This window comes from Salvelinus namaycush, chromosome 5, assembly GCF_016432855.1.
Source record: "Salvelinus namaycush isolate Seneca chromosome 5, SaNama_1.0, whole genome shotgun sequence".
Lineage (NCBI taxonomy): Eukaryota > Metazoa > Chordata > Actinopteri > Salmoniformes > Salmonidae > Salvelinus > Salvelinus namaycush.
In genome coordinates this window covers 23,821,978-23,835,807 of record NC_052311.1, presented here as the reverse complement: position 1 = coordinate 23,835,807, position 13,830 = coordinate 23,821,978, and the positions used below count along the sequence as shown (strand labels likewise).

The 13,830-nt window shown below is 40.6% G+C and overlaps 2 long non-coding RNA genes across 2 annotated transcripts; both read right to left on the bottom strand.

Moving 5' to 3' along the window:
* Window positions 1-2,818: 2,818 nt before the first annotated feature.
* Window positions 2,819-4,031, bottom strand: LOC120047434. Its single transcript, XR_005476886.1, has 4 exons — window positions 3,932-4,031; window positions 3,586-3,717; window positions 2,959-3,087; window positions 2,819-2,837 (listed from the first exon to the last, which is right to left on the bottom strand). It is a non-coding gene; the product is annotated as an uncharacterized LOC120047434 (long non-coding RNA).
* Window positions 4,032-4,162: 131 nt separating this feature from the next.
* LOC120047433 lies at window positions 4,163-5,129 on the bottom strand. The gene is made up of 3 exons (XR_005476885.1): window positions 5,031-5,129; window positions 4,875-4,913; window positions 4,163-4,222 (listed from the first exon to the last, which is right to left on the bottom strand). It is a non-coding gene; the product is annotated as an uncharacterized LOC120047433 (long non-coding RNA).
* Between the last annotated feature and the right edge of the window lie 8,701 nt (window positions 5,130-13,830).

Genomic DNA, 13,830 nt, shown 5'->3' with positions numbered 1-13,830 from the left:
TGAATGTATATCTTTTTTTATCTTGCTTTGTCTGCTCTTTCAATATTATGTCTATCACTGATAAGCTACCAAGGAAAAGGCTGAAAATAGCCCATATGAATATATGTAGCCTTAGAAATAAGGTTCATGAAATCAATAACTTGCTAACATCAGATAACACTCATATATTAGCCATTTCTGAGACTCACTTAGATAATTCATTTGATGATACATCAGTAGTAATTCAAGGATATAACATTTATAGAAGAGATGCTTATGGGGGAGGAGTTGCTGTATTTATTCAGAGCCATATCCCTGTATTGCTTAGAGAATATCTTATGTCAAGTGTTATTGAAGTGTTGTGGTTGCAGGTTCACTTGGCACATCTAAAGCCTTTTCTTTTGGGGTGTTGCTATAGGCCACCAAGTGGTAACAGTCAGTATCTAAATAATATGTGTGAAATGCTTGATAGTGTATGTGATGTAAACAGAGAGGTCTACTTTCTTGGGGAGCTGAATATTGGCTGGTTTTCAAGAGGAAGCTTCTTACTGTAACCAGTGCCTGTAATCTGGTTCAGGTTATTAGTCAACCTACCAGGGTGTTTACAAACACTACAGGAACAAGATCATCCACATGTATCGCTCACATTTTTACTAATGCTGTAGAACTTTGTTCTAAAGCTATATCCGTACCCATTGGATGCAGAGATCACAATATAGTGGCCATATCCAGGAAAGCCAGAGTTCCAACAGCTGGGCCTAAAATAGTGTATAAGAGATCATACAAAAGATTTTGCTATGACTCTTATGTTGATGATGTGATTAATGAGGCGCATCCTGACGCTGCACTTGATGAATTTATGAAATTGCTTCTTCCAATTATTGATAAACATGCACCTGTTAAGAAACTGACTGTTAGAACTGTTAAGGCTCCATGGATTGATGAGGAATTGAAAAACTGTATGGTTGAAAGAGATGTGGCAAAAGGAGTGGCTAATAAGTCTGGCTGTACATCTGACTGGTTTATTTACTGCAAGTTGAGAAATTATGTGACTAAACTCAACAAAAAGATAAAGAAACTTTATTATGAAGTCAAGCTCAATGATATAAATCATGATGGAAAAAAAACTTGAGTACTTTCAATGAAATTACATTCAACTCCATTTTTCATTGAATCAGATGGCTTATTCATCGCAAAACCATTTGATGTTGCCAATTATTTTAATGATTATTTCATTGGCAAAGTGGGCAAACTTAGGCAGGAAATGACCACGGCAAACAGTGAGCAATTATATTCATGTATAAAAAAACAAATAATGGAGGAAAAGCAGTGCAAGTTTGGATTTTGTAAAGTTAGTGTGGGAGAGGTGGGAAAATGATTGATAACGATCAATAAAGACAAACCTCCTGGCATTGACAACATAGATGGAAAGCTACTGAGGATGGTGGCTGACTCTATAACCACTGCTATCTGTCATATTTTTCATCTGAGCCTAGAGGAAAGTCTTTGTCCTCAGGCCTGGACGGAAGTAATACCGCTACCCAAGAGTGGTAAAGCGGCCTTTACTAGTTTTAACAGCAGACCTATAAGCTTGCTGCCAGCTCTTAGCAAACTGTTGGAAGAAATAGTGTTTGACCAAATACAATGCTATTTCTCTGTGAACAAATTAACAACAGACTTTCAGCATGCTTATAGAGAAGGGCACTCAACATGTACTGCATTGACACAAATGACTGATGATTGGTTGAAAGAAATTGATAATAAGAAGATTGTGGGAGCTGTACTGTTAGATTTCAGTGCAGCCTTTGATATTATTGACCATAACCTGTTGTTGAAAACTTAAGTGCTATGGCTTTTCAACCTCTGCCATATCGTGGATTCAGAGCTATCTATCTAATAGAACTCAAAGGGTTTTCTTTAATGGAATCTAATGTCAAACATGTAAAGTGTGGTGTACCGCAGGGCAGCTCTCTAGGCCCTCTACTCTTTTCTATTTTTACCAATGACCTGCTACTGGCATTAAATAAAGCATGTGTGTCCATGTATGCTGATGATTCAACCATATACGCATCAGCAACCACAGCTAATGAAGACACTGAAACCCTTAACAAAGAGTTGCAGTCTGTTTTTGGAATGGGTGGCCAGTAATAAACTGGTCCTGAACATCTTTAGAACTAAGAGCATTGTATTTGGTACAAATCATCCCTTAAGTGCTAGACCTCAGCTGAATCTGGTAGTGAATGGTGTGGCTGTTGAACAAGTTGAGGCGACTAAATTACTTGGCATTACCTTAGATTGTAAACTGTCATGGTCAAAACATATAGATTCAATGGTTGCAAATATGGGGAGAGGTCTAGCCGTAATAAAGAGATGGTTTGCTTTTTTGACACCACAGTCCAAAAAGCAAGTTCTGCAGGCTCTAGTTTTGTCTAATCTTGATTATTGTCCAGTCGTGTGGTCCAGTGCTGCAAGGAAAGACCTAGTTAAGCTGCAGCTGGCCCAGAACAGAGCGGCAAGTTTTGCTCTTAATTGTAATCAGAGGGCTAATATTAGTACTATGCATGCCAGTCTCTCTTGGCTAAGAGTTGAGGAGGGTCTGTGTGGTGACTTACTGTCAAAAGCCCATCTCCAGTTGGCAGCGGTCTTGTAGGTCCAGACAACGTAGAGTTGTTCAACACCAAACAGTTGTTTCTCAACAGAGACAAGAAACTATCAAAGCCTGGTAGAGTCTGGGAGGAAAATGCATAAAAACATTTCAAGATCAAGGAAAAATACCCTTTTCTCAATTAATAATGTAATAATTCAAAAGTAAAGCTTTACCTGTCCAGGCTGTGTTTCGTACTGGTCACAATTAAGCTCTAAAGTAAAAACATGCAGACATTTTTATCTCAATACCCTTCTACAGTACACTATGTACAGACCTGTCCATGATAAAGGAGTACATCATGGACGACAGGTGGAATGGTGCTTGTTTCTCACCTACACACTTCGTTTGGTTTTTGCCAAAGTTAGTAAATCCAGCAGGACACTGGCACCAGTAACTGCCATTCAGGTTTTGACAGATGCCCCCCTTTCCACATACTCCGTCTGTATTACACTCGTCAATGTCTGAAAGAGGAAGAGGGAGATGGCGAATTAAGGGAGAGAGGATGAAAGTGTGCGATGACAAGGAAAGGACGTCACACACAAACATTTTACCAGTGATATTCTCAGGCTCTAATCTAAACCCAGGAAGACACAGTATTAAACATCTTGCGGTGATGACGCATGTTCAATTGTCCCCACAGACGAGGAGCATGTCTATACACTCGTTGATATCTAAATAATGTTGATGAGTCCAAGTGTAAGAGGGTATGCTTCCACCTGCATCACTGAAATGGTACCTTTTCGGTGGCGCAGCTGGCTAGTGTGTTGTCAAGCAGACAGTTATGTGTGTTTGTTAATCAGAGGATAATTAGTTTGAGCCAGGGACAGTAAACCAGGCACAGTGAAGCCTGTTACACAAGGAGTAAATACAAGTTGAAACAGAATATTTTGGGTCAGTCAAAATAACAAAACATTGGATGGGACAATCAGAAGACTCAAGAAGAATTGTGTTTCTCTCACCTACACACAAAGTTTGTCCGTCGCCAGTGTTCCTAAATCCATTGGGACACTGGCACAGGTAGCTACCCTCCTGATTAAGACAGGTTCCCCATTTCCCACAAATATTTGGGATCTCAACACACTTGTCTTTCTCTGAAAGAGAAAGCGTTTGTGTTGTCAAGCAGACAGTTGTGTGTTTGTTAATCAGAGGATAATTAGTTTGAGCCAGGGACAGTAAAGCAGGCACAGTGAAGCCTGTTACACAAGGAGTAAATACAAGTTGAAACAGAATATTTTGGGTCAGTCAAAATAACAAAACATTGGATGGGACAATCAGAAGACTCAAGAAGAATTGTGTTTCTCTCACCTACACACGGAGTTTGTCTGTCGCCAGAGTTCCTAAATCCATTGGGACAATGGCACAGGTAGCTACAACCCTGATTACGACAGGTTCCCGATTTCCCACAAATATCTGGGAACTTAACACACTCGTCTATGTCTGAAAGAGAAAGCGTGTGGTGAGGATGAAGTGGAGATGGAGAGATGAGGGTGAGAGTGTCTGATTATAAGGATGATACTAAAGACACAGAATTCTTACCCAAGCATTGTTGAGTGGCACCAGTAGTCAATAAACCCAGAAAAACACACACAGTAGTACCTAAAAAATACATAAATTCTAAAAGCTTTAACAGGAGCAAGGTATTGTGTTTCATTTGAAAACAGCATAACATGTTGTAAAAGCAAAATATTTCAGGTCATCCCACCCCCTTAACCTTTGACCTCCTAACAGCTAATTCCATGGGTGAAAGCACATGATAGTGTTGAAGCAAGCTGAATTGTCCCCACAGATGAGTGAGTTGTTACTGCACTCGTCGATATCTAAATGACACAACATATACAAAAGAATGTTCTGACACGTGTAATGTTACATGGCCATTTAAATGCACTGGTTTTGGCTAGTCCTGCTTACATACGATTGACTCTCAAACTCAAGGTAGCCATAAGAGTATTGATTCAAAGCTCTATACATCAGAGGAAAATAATGATTAAAGTCATATTTAATTCACAATAAATACATATTTTCTGAATAAAGACCCCCCTTAAAGTGAATGGTGTTGAATGTTCTTGTGCAAGGTCTGGTTTATGCTGGAGAATGAACAAATGAGCCATGTATAAATTGCTGATATAGGTGAATATTACTGATCAACCTAACAATACAATACAAAAAAATTAAGTCTAAAACCTTCACATTCAGTCTTCATCATCATCACAAATAGCATAACACAAAATCCCCTTAGCTTCAGCCCCACCTTTCTGTGGCGCTCCATGACCATAGTCCTTGAGAAGCGCTAAATGAAGACATAAAAGAAAGGTTGAACTGCACACATACATATAATAAATATATAGCTTTTTAACAGACTCAGTGATGATATGTTGGTCAAATAAAAAGCTGAACATTTACTGACCCAGAATCAGGAGAAATATAATTGCTCCCATGCTCTCTGACAGGCGGTGAGTTAATGTCAAACACCAGCTTGGCTTTAATTCTAAATAATGATTTGATAACATCACGCATGTGGTCAGCACAGTGAAGCAATAACAGTTAATCTTAACTAGCAACGTCTTCCTCTTTAAATAGCAACCGCCCCTAAAAACCAACTTCTCATTTAGAAAACAGCCTATGTAGCATCGACATGAGTCCAAAACGTATTCTTCACTGTCAAAATTGACTACCAAGTGTAAATAGGATAATTTGTCATAAAGTCAGTCTTTGACTGAGTTTTGTGAGATTGTGGTCGTGACTACTGCATCACAACATAAATGAAGGTTGGGTTTGTTAAAATGGAGTGTAATGGATGGAATGGAGTGAATGGAATATTATCAAACCCATGAAAACCATGTTTTTTATACCATTCCATTTATTCCATTTCAACTATTATGAGCCATTCTCCCCTCAGCAGCCTCCACAGCTGTTCAATACTGCCCACAGCTGGCAGCACACAAGTAATCATCAATTCGGAGTGCAGCAGCACCCGACCCAATCCTAATGCCTGTGGTAAATTTGGATTAACTTTGGATTTCCATATGGGGCTAGTTAGGGACCATCTGTAAATTGCACAATGTACATGGGATGGTATGTTACCATTCAAATAGCTCCAAATGTCAACCACTTAAAAACCTCAAACCAACTATAAATTGTAGAAATTAATTTACAAATATTGAAAGCATTTCATCCGAAATCTAAAGGTTGTGCAACATGAAAATATAGAACCTTGGCATGACCCTGGAGAACACCCTGTTGTTCTCTGCAAACATCAAAGTAGTGACCCACTCCTGCAGGTTCATGCTCTACAACATCCGTAGAGTACAACTCTACCTCACACAGGAAGCAGCGCAGGTCCTTATCCAGGCACTTGTCCTCTCCCGTCTGGACTTCTGCAACTCGCTGGAGGCTGCGCTCACCACTTGTGCAATCAAACCCCTGCAACTTATCCAGAACACAGAAGCCCGCATGGTTTTCAACCTTCCCAAGTTCTCTCATGTCACCCCGCTCCTCCACACACTCCACGGGCTTCCAGTCGAAGCTCGCATCCACTACAACAGCATGGTGCTTTCCTACGGAACAGCAAGAGGAACTCCCCCTCCCTACCTTTAGGCTATGCTCAAACCCTACACCCCAAACCGAGCACTCCGTTCTGCCACCTCAGCTTCCCCCTGAAGCTAGGACAGCAGAGTCCCTGCCCATCTTCCGAAAACATCTGAAACCCTACCTCTTCAAACAGTATCTTAAATAATCCTCCTCCTCACCTCGACCACCCCCCATTTTTTAATAAAAAACATAAAACACTTAACCAGCACTTGAACTTGACACCACCCCACCCCCCGTCTAGCTCTGAATCTACTGTGGAAGGACCACCAGAGGGCAGGCTGGGCTCACGGATGGTAGCCCAACAAGGCATGGGAGACAAGGTAACCAGAGGCAATTAAGCACAGCTGACACTACTAATGAGATATTCTCCTTCCCCTATAAGAGAGAGTATGGAACCAGCAGAGGGGGGAACTAGCTCTGGAAGATGGCCACCGAGACAGAGGAGCTATCTATGAAGAACCATTAAGACGGTGACAATACCGTGACTTTTTGTTGTAGTTTAAAGACAATCATATTGTGTTCCTGTTTTGATCTGGAGAAGAAGATATGTTTTCTTTTTCCTTTGGGAGATTTTCGTTGATTACGTTGGAGTGTTTGTGTTGACCAAATGCCCTCAATATAGAACTATGTTCAATCAAGAAAACCTACTCCTGACTCGTTTGTTCCACCTTCCTGCTTTTGAGTGACGCCCAATTACTTGGTCCGCTCACGCTACAGATAGCTACATTACTGAGGAAAAATGTACTTTCTATGCCTGTGATATGTGGTTGTCCCACCTTGCTATCTTAAGATGAACGCACTAACTGTAAATGGCTCTGGATAAGACCGTCTGCTAAATGACTCAAATGTAAATGTAGTTGTCTCCTTTCTCTCAATTAGTTTCAGCCAGCTGGTGTGCGATTGTGGCAAAGTTGGTTGGACATTGTATAGCCTGCTCCAGTGTTAGTTAGGGACTTCAATCAATTATCATTTTTTAAACAAATAATTAATTGACTAATGTCGGTTTAATTATTTGAATTCCATTTTATTTGGTGGTTTTCTGCGATCTCAATGCTCACATTGCACAGTTTCCCTACAGATAAATCCGAGCCGGTCTGTGTTTCTTTTACGCCTCCTGCGGAAGAGACATACGAATGCTCAATCGTGAGGAGATATAGAGAACAACGGATACTTTGCAAGGTATCTCTACCTGAAAATGCATGATCTAAGTGATTGATAGTTGGGATTCAGCAGTCATAAAAGTATGCCTTAATTACTTTGAAGAACTATAAAATAGTCATTTTGTCAGACAGCATAGACAACAGCTCTAGAGATGAGATGATTACTTGGAATGAAATTATAAAGTTGTAAAATAAAAACACACACTGTAACTCTTCTGCAGTAAAATCTCGTAAACCCAAATTCTTCTCTGCAGATGCCACCACAACACCTATTTTCTGTAGTACAGTTGATCACCATGGCAATAAACGCTAAAAAGCCAACCTCACTGTAGCAAATTTCATTCGTAGGCCTAGCACTCTGTACTGAAAAAAGTATACTACTCACCAGGAGCCTCTTAGGATCCCTCTCCCTTGACCCATCTTCCTGTACTTTCTTCTCTGCCTCAACATACGACCCCTTCTGTACAACTCTGACCCTGGCAACCTAAACCTGCCTCTCGCACCGCACCACTTCTGATCCCCAGGAACATGGGCACCGCTACAGTTAACACATACCGCTTCTTTCACTGATACTACACATTCCTTTGTCCTGTGCCCTCCTGAACACTTCGCACACCTTGGAATCTCCCTCCTACACACTGCTGCAACATGACCATAAGCTTGGCACCTGAAACACTGTAGTGGATTTGGCACAAAAGCTCTTACGGGATAACCAATATATCCTAACATTACTTTGTCGGGTAACGACTCAGCATCATAACTGAAAAGGACAGAGAGTGACTCTTCTGTTTCAGCACGCTCGCCACCGGGTCTGCGTCGCACCAAACGGTGGGTTGTCACAGACACAGACGGGAATCCACCTCCACCCTTACCGCTACGAACGAACAAAAATAGCGAACAAAAAGAGACCTATAAGCAGTTGTTACAACAACAATAAAATAGTTTAAAGTGTTTTGTCCAAATACTCGTGGATTCTACTAATAAAAGAATGGACGACCTGACTAGAGAGGTCCAGGACCAGAAGAACAGTTTGCAGTTCTCCCAGGATCAGCTCGACAAGTTGAAACAGGAGAACGGCAAGATGACAGCAATCTGTATGTCATTGAGAGAGGACATCAGTTCTGTGTGTGAATCCATGATAACAATGACAGATAAATCAGACTATCTTAAGGGACAATCAAGGCGAAACAACATGGTTTTGGATGGAATTGCAGAATCTCCACATGAGACCTGGATGGAGTCGGAGGACAAAGTGAGGGAAATGATCTCTGAGAAATTGAAGATGGACCACAGGAAGATTGAGGTGGAGCGCGCCCACAGGACTGGAAAACCCACCACCGAGCCCAGGTGATAGGCCCAGGCCGATAGTGGTCAGGTTCCTGAGGTTCAAGGACAAGGTAGCTATTCTGGAAAGAGCCAAGAACTTGAGAGGAATGTATATCCTCCTCAACGAGGACTATCCTGAAGCTGTGCACCAGAAGAGGAAAGAACTGATCCCAGCCATGAAAGCTGCCAGAGCGCGTGGGGACATTGCGTACATCCTCTACGACAGGCTCATTGTCCACCCTCCCTCCCAAAAGCCTGGAAGGGATGAGAAAGCCAAACCTATGGGTTCGTAGCCTCAACCCCGCAGCACACACACACACCAATGGATTAACCTCTTGGCGCACGGATCCCTTTAGCGGGATCATTTTCATCAACAACCGCTGAATTGCAGAGCGCCAAATTCCCAAAAAATTACTAAAAATATTTAATTTCATGAAATCACAAGTGCAATATAGCAAAACACAGCTTAGCTTGTTGTTAATCCACCTGTCGTGTCAGATTTTGAAAATATGCTTAACAGCGAAAGCAATCCAAGCGTTTGTGTGAGTTTATCGATCACTAGACAAAACATTACAAACACCTAGCAGCAATGTAGATTGGTCACGAAAGTCAGAAAAGCAATAAAATTAATCGCTTACCTTTGATGATCTTCGGATGTTTGCACTCACGAGACTCCCAGTTACACAATAAATGTTCCTTTTGTTCGATAAAGATTATTTTTATATAAAAAAACTCCATTTGTTTGGCGCGTTATGTTCAGAAATCCACAGGCTCAGGCAGACGACAGGCTCATGAAGGGCAGACGAAAATTCCAAATAGTATCTGTAAAGTTCGTAGAAACATGTCAAACATTTTTATAATCAATCCTCAGGTTGTTTTTAACATAAATAATCGATCATATTTCAACCGGACGATAAACTATTCAATACAATAGAGAAAGAAAATGTTGAGCTACCACTTTCGCGCGCAAGAACTAATCAAAGTACACCTGGCTATCCACTGACGCGATTTGATAAATCTCGCAAATTTTTCAGAATAACAGCTTGAAACTATGTCTAAAGCCTGTTCACAACCTGTGGAAGCCATTGGAAAAGGAATCTGGTTGATATCCCTTTAAATGGAGGATAGGCAGGCAATGGAACAGGGATTTTTCAAAATAAGAGGCACTTCCGGGTTGGATTTCCTTAGGTTTTTGCCTGCAAAATCAGTTATGTTATACTCACAGACAATATTTTGACAGTTTTGGAAACTTTAGAGTGTTTTCCATCCTAATCTGTCAATTATATGCATATTCTAACATCTGGGCCTGAGAAATAGGCCGTTTACATTGGGAACGTTATTTTTCCAAACATAAAAATTCTGCCTCCTAGCGTCAAGAAGTTAATGGACTGCTGAATGTATATCTTTTTTTATCTTGCTTTGTCTGCTCTTTCAATATTATGTCTATCACTGATAAGCTACCAAGGAAAAGGCTGAAAATAGCCCATATGAATATATGTAGCCTTAGAAATAAGGTTCATGAAATCAATAACTTGCTAACATCAGATAACACTCATATATTAGCCATTTCTGAGACTCACTTAGATAATTCATTTGATGATACATCAGTAGTAATTCAAGGATATAACATTTATAGAAGAGATGCTTATGGGGGAGGAGTTGCTGTATTTATTCAGAGCCATATCCCTGTATTGCTTAGAGAATATCTTATGTCAAGTGTTATTGAAGTGTTGTGGTTGCAGGTTCACTTGGCACATCTAAAGCCTTTTCTTTTGGGGTGTTGCTATAGGCCACCAAGTGGTAACAGTCAGTATCTAAATAATATGTGTGAAATGCTTGATAGTGTATGTGATGTAAACAGAGAGGTCTACTTTCTTGGGGAGCTGAATATTGGCTGGTTTTCAAGAGGAAGCTTCTTACTGTAACCAGTGCCTGTAATCTGGTTCAGGTTATTAGTCAACCTACCAGGGTGTTTACAAACACTACAGGAACAAGATCATCCACATGTATCGCTCACATTTTTACTAATGCTGTAGAACTTTGTTCTAAAGCTATATCCGTACCCATTGGATGCAGAGATCACAATATAGTGGCCATATCCAGGAAAGCCAGAGTTCCAACAGCTGGGCCTAAAATAGTGTATAAGAGATCATACAAAAGATTTTGCTATGACTCTTATGTTGATGATGTGATTAATGAGGCGCATCCTGACGCTGCACTTGATGAATTTATGAAATTGCTTCTTCCAATTATTGATAAACATGCACCTGTTAAGAAACTGACTGTTAGAACTGTTAAGGCTCCATGGATTGATGAGGAATTGAAAAACTGTATGGTTGAAAGAGATGTGGCAAAAGGAGTGGCTAATAAGTCTGGCTGTACATCTGACTGGTTTATTTACTGCAAGTTGAGAAATTATGTGACTAAACTCAACAAAAAGATAAAGAAACTTTATTATGAAGTCAAGCTCAATGATATAAATCATGATGGAAAAAAAACTTGAGTACTTTCAATGAAATTACATTCAACTCCATTTTTCATTGAATCAGATGGCTTATTCATCGCAAAACCATTTGATGTTGCCAATTATTTTAATGATTATTTCATTGGCAAAGTGGGCAAACTTAGGCAGGAAATGACCACGGCAAACAGTGAGCAATTATATTCATGTATAAAAAAACAAATAATGGAGGAAAAGCAGTGCAAGTTTGGATTTTGTAAAGTTAGTGTGGGAGAGGTGGGAAAATGATTGATAACGATCAATAAAGACAAACCTCCTGGCATTGACAACTTAGATGGAAAGCTACTGAGGATGGTGGCTGACTCTATAACCACTGCTATCTGTCATATTTTTCATCTGAGCCTAGAGGAAAGTCTTTGTCCTCAGGCCTGGACGGAAGTAATACCGCTACCCAAGAGTGGTAAAGCGGCCTTTACTAGTTTTAACAGCAGACCTATAAGCTTGCTGCCAGCTCTTAGCAAACTGTTGGAAGAAATAGTGTTTGACCAAATACAATGCTATTTCTCTGTGAACAAATTAACAACAGACTTTCAGCATGCTTATAGAGAAGGGCACTCAACATGTACTGCATTGACACAAATGACTGATGATTGGTTGAAAGAAATTGATAATAAGAAGATTGTGGGAGCTGTACTGTTAGATTTCAGTGCAGCCTTTGATATTATTGACCATAACCTGTTGTTGAAAACTTAAGTGCTATGGCTTTTCAACCTCTGCCATATCGTGGATTCAGAGCTATCTATCTAATAGAACTCAAAGGGTTTTCTTTAATGGAATCTAATGTCAAACATGTAAAGTGTGGTGTACCGCAGGGCAGCTCTCTAGGCCCTCTACTCTTTTCTATTTTTACCAATGACCTGCTACTGGCATTAAATAAAGCATGTGTGTCCATGTATGCTGATGATTCAACCATATACGCATCAGCAACCACAGCTAATGAAGACACTGAAACCCTTAACAAAGAGTTGCAGTCTGTTTTTGGAATGGGTGGCCAGTAATAAACTGGTCCTGAACATCTTTAGAACTAAGAGCATTGTATTTGGTACAAATCATCCCTTAAGTGCTAGACCTCAGCTGAATCTGGTAGTGAATGGTGTGGCTGTTGAACAAGTTGAGGCGACTAAATTACTTGGCATTACCTTAGATTGTAAACTGTCATGGTCAAAACATATAGATTCAATGGTTGCAAATATGGGGAGAGGTCTAGCCGTAATAAAGAGATGGTTTGCTTTTTTGACACCACAGTCCAAAAAGCAAGTTCTGCAGGCTCTAGTTTTGTCTAATCTTGATTATTGTCCAGTCGTGTGGTCCAGTGCTGCAAGGAAAGACCTAGTTAAGCTGCAGCTGGCCCAGAACAGAGCGGCAAGTTTTGCTCTTAATTGTAATCAGAGGGCTAATATTAGTACTATGCATGCCAGTCTCTCTTGGCTAAGAGTTGAGGAGAGACTGACTGCATCACTTCTTCTTTTTATAACAAACATTGTTTGCATAGTCAACTTACACACAGCTCGGACACACAGACTTATCCCACCCGACATGCCACAAGGGGTATTTTCATAGTCGCCAAATCCAGAACAAATTCAAGAAAATGTACAGTATTATATAGAGCCCTTATTGCATGGAACTTCCATCCTTCCATCTCATATTGCTCAAATAAACAGCAAAACTGGTAAAGCAACACCTCGCGGCACAACACCTCTCCCTTATTTGACCTAGATAGTTTGTGTGTGTGCATTGATATGTAGGCTACGTGTGCCTTTTAAAAAATGTATGTAGTTCTGTCCTTGAGCTGTTCTTGTCTAATGATGTTCTGTATTATGTCATTCTGTATTATGTTTCATGACTTGTGTGGACCCCAGGAAGAGTAGCTGCTGCTTTTGCAACAGCTTATGGGGATCCTAATAAAATACCAAAATTACCAAAATACCCCAGTAATCACTCCTATCAATGGCGCCCTGTTGTCACGATCGTTGTAATGATGAGACCAAGGCGCAGCGTGAGTAGAGTTCCACATAATTTTAATCAACTGAAACTCACCTAACAAAACAACCAAACGAAATGTGACGCTACAGGTGTGCACTCAGGCAACTCAATGTAGACAAGATCCCACAACACAAACGAGGAAAATGGCTACCTAAATATGATCCCCAATCAGAGACAACGATAAACAGCTGTCTCTGATTGGGAACCATATCAGGCCAACATAGACATACAAAACCCCTAGACATACAACACCCCTAGACATACAAAAACCCTAGACATACAAAAACCCTAGACATACAAACTAGCGTACCCACCCTAGTCACACCCTGACCTAACCAAAGATTATAGAAAAACAGAGATATCTAAGGTCAGGGCGTGACACCTGTTCCTGAGAGCAAAGCAAGTAACAGATATTTTCCTCATTCGCATGGCGCAGAGCACCAGCTGCCTCTGGGAGGAAGAAACACAAAAAATCTTCACAAGTCCACTTCACTGATTCAACAGTACCCAACTCCTTTTTCACCCACTCTGAACCCACGTGTCAGCCAAAAGGCAACGGTCCACTTTCTCCAAAAATGTCACTCCTACTCTACCAGAATCATCTTTATCATGACCGTCGGGGCGAG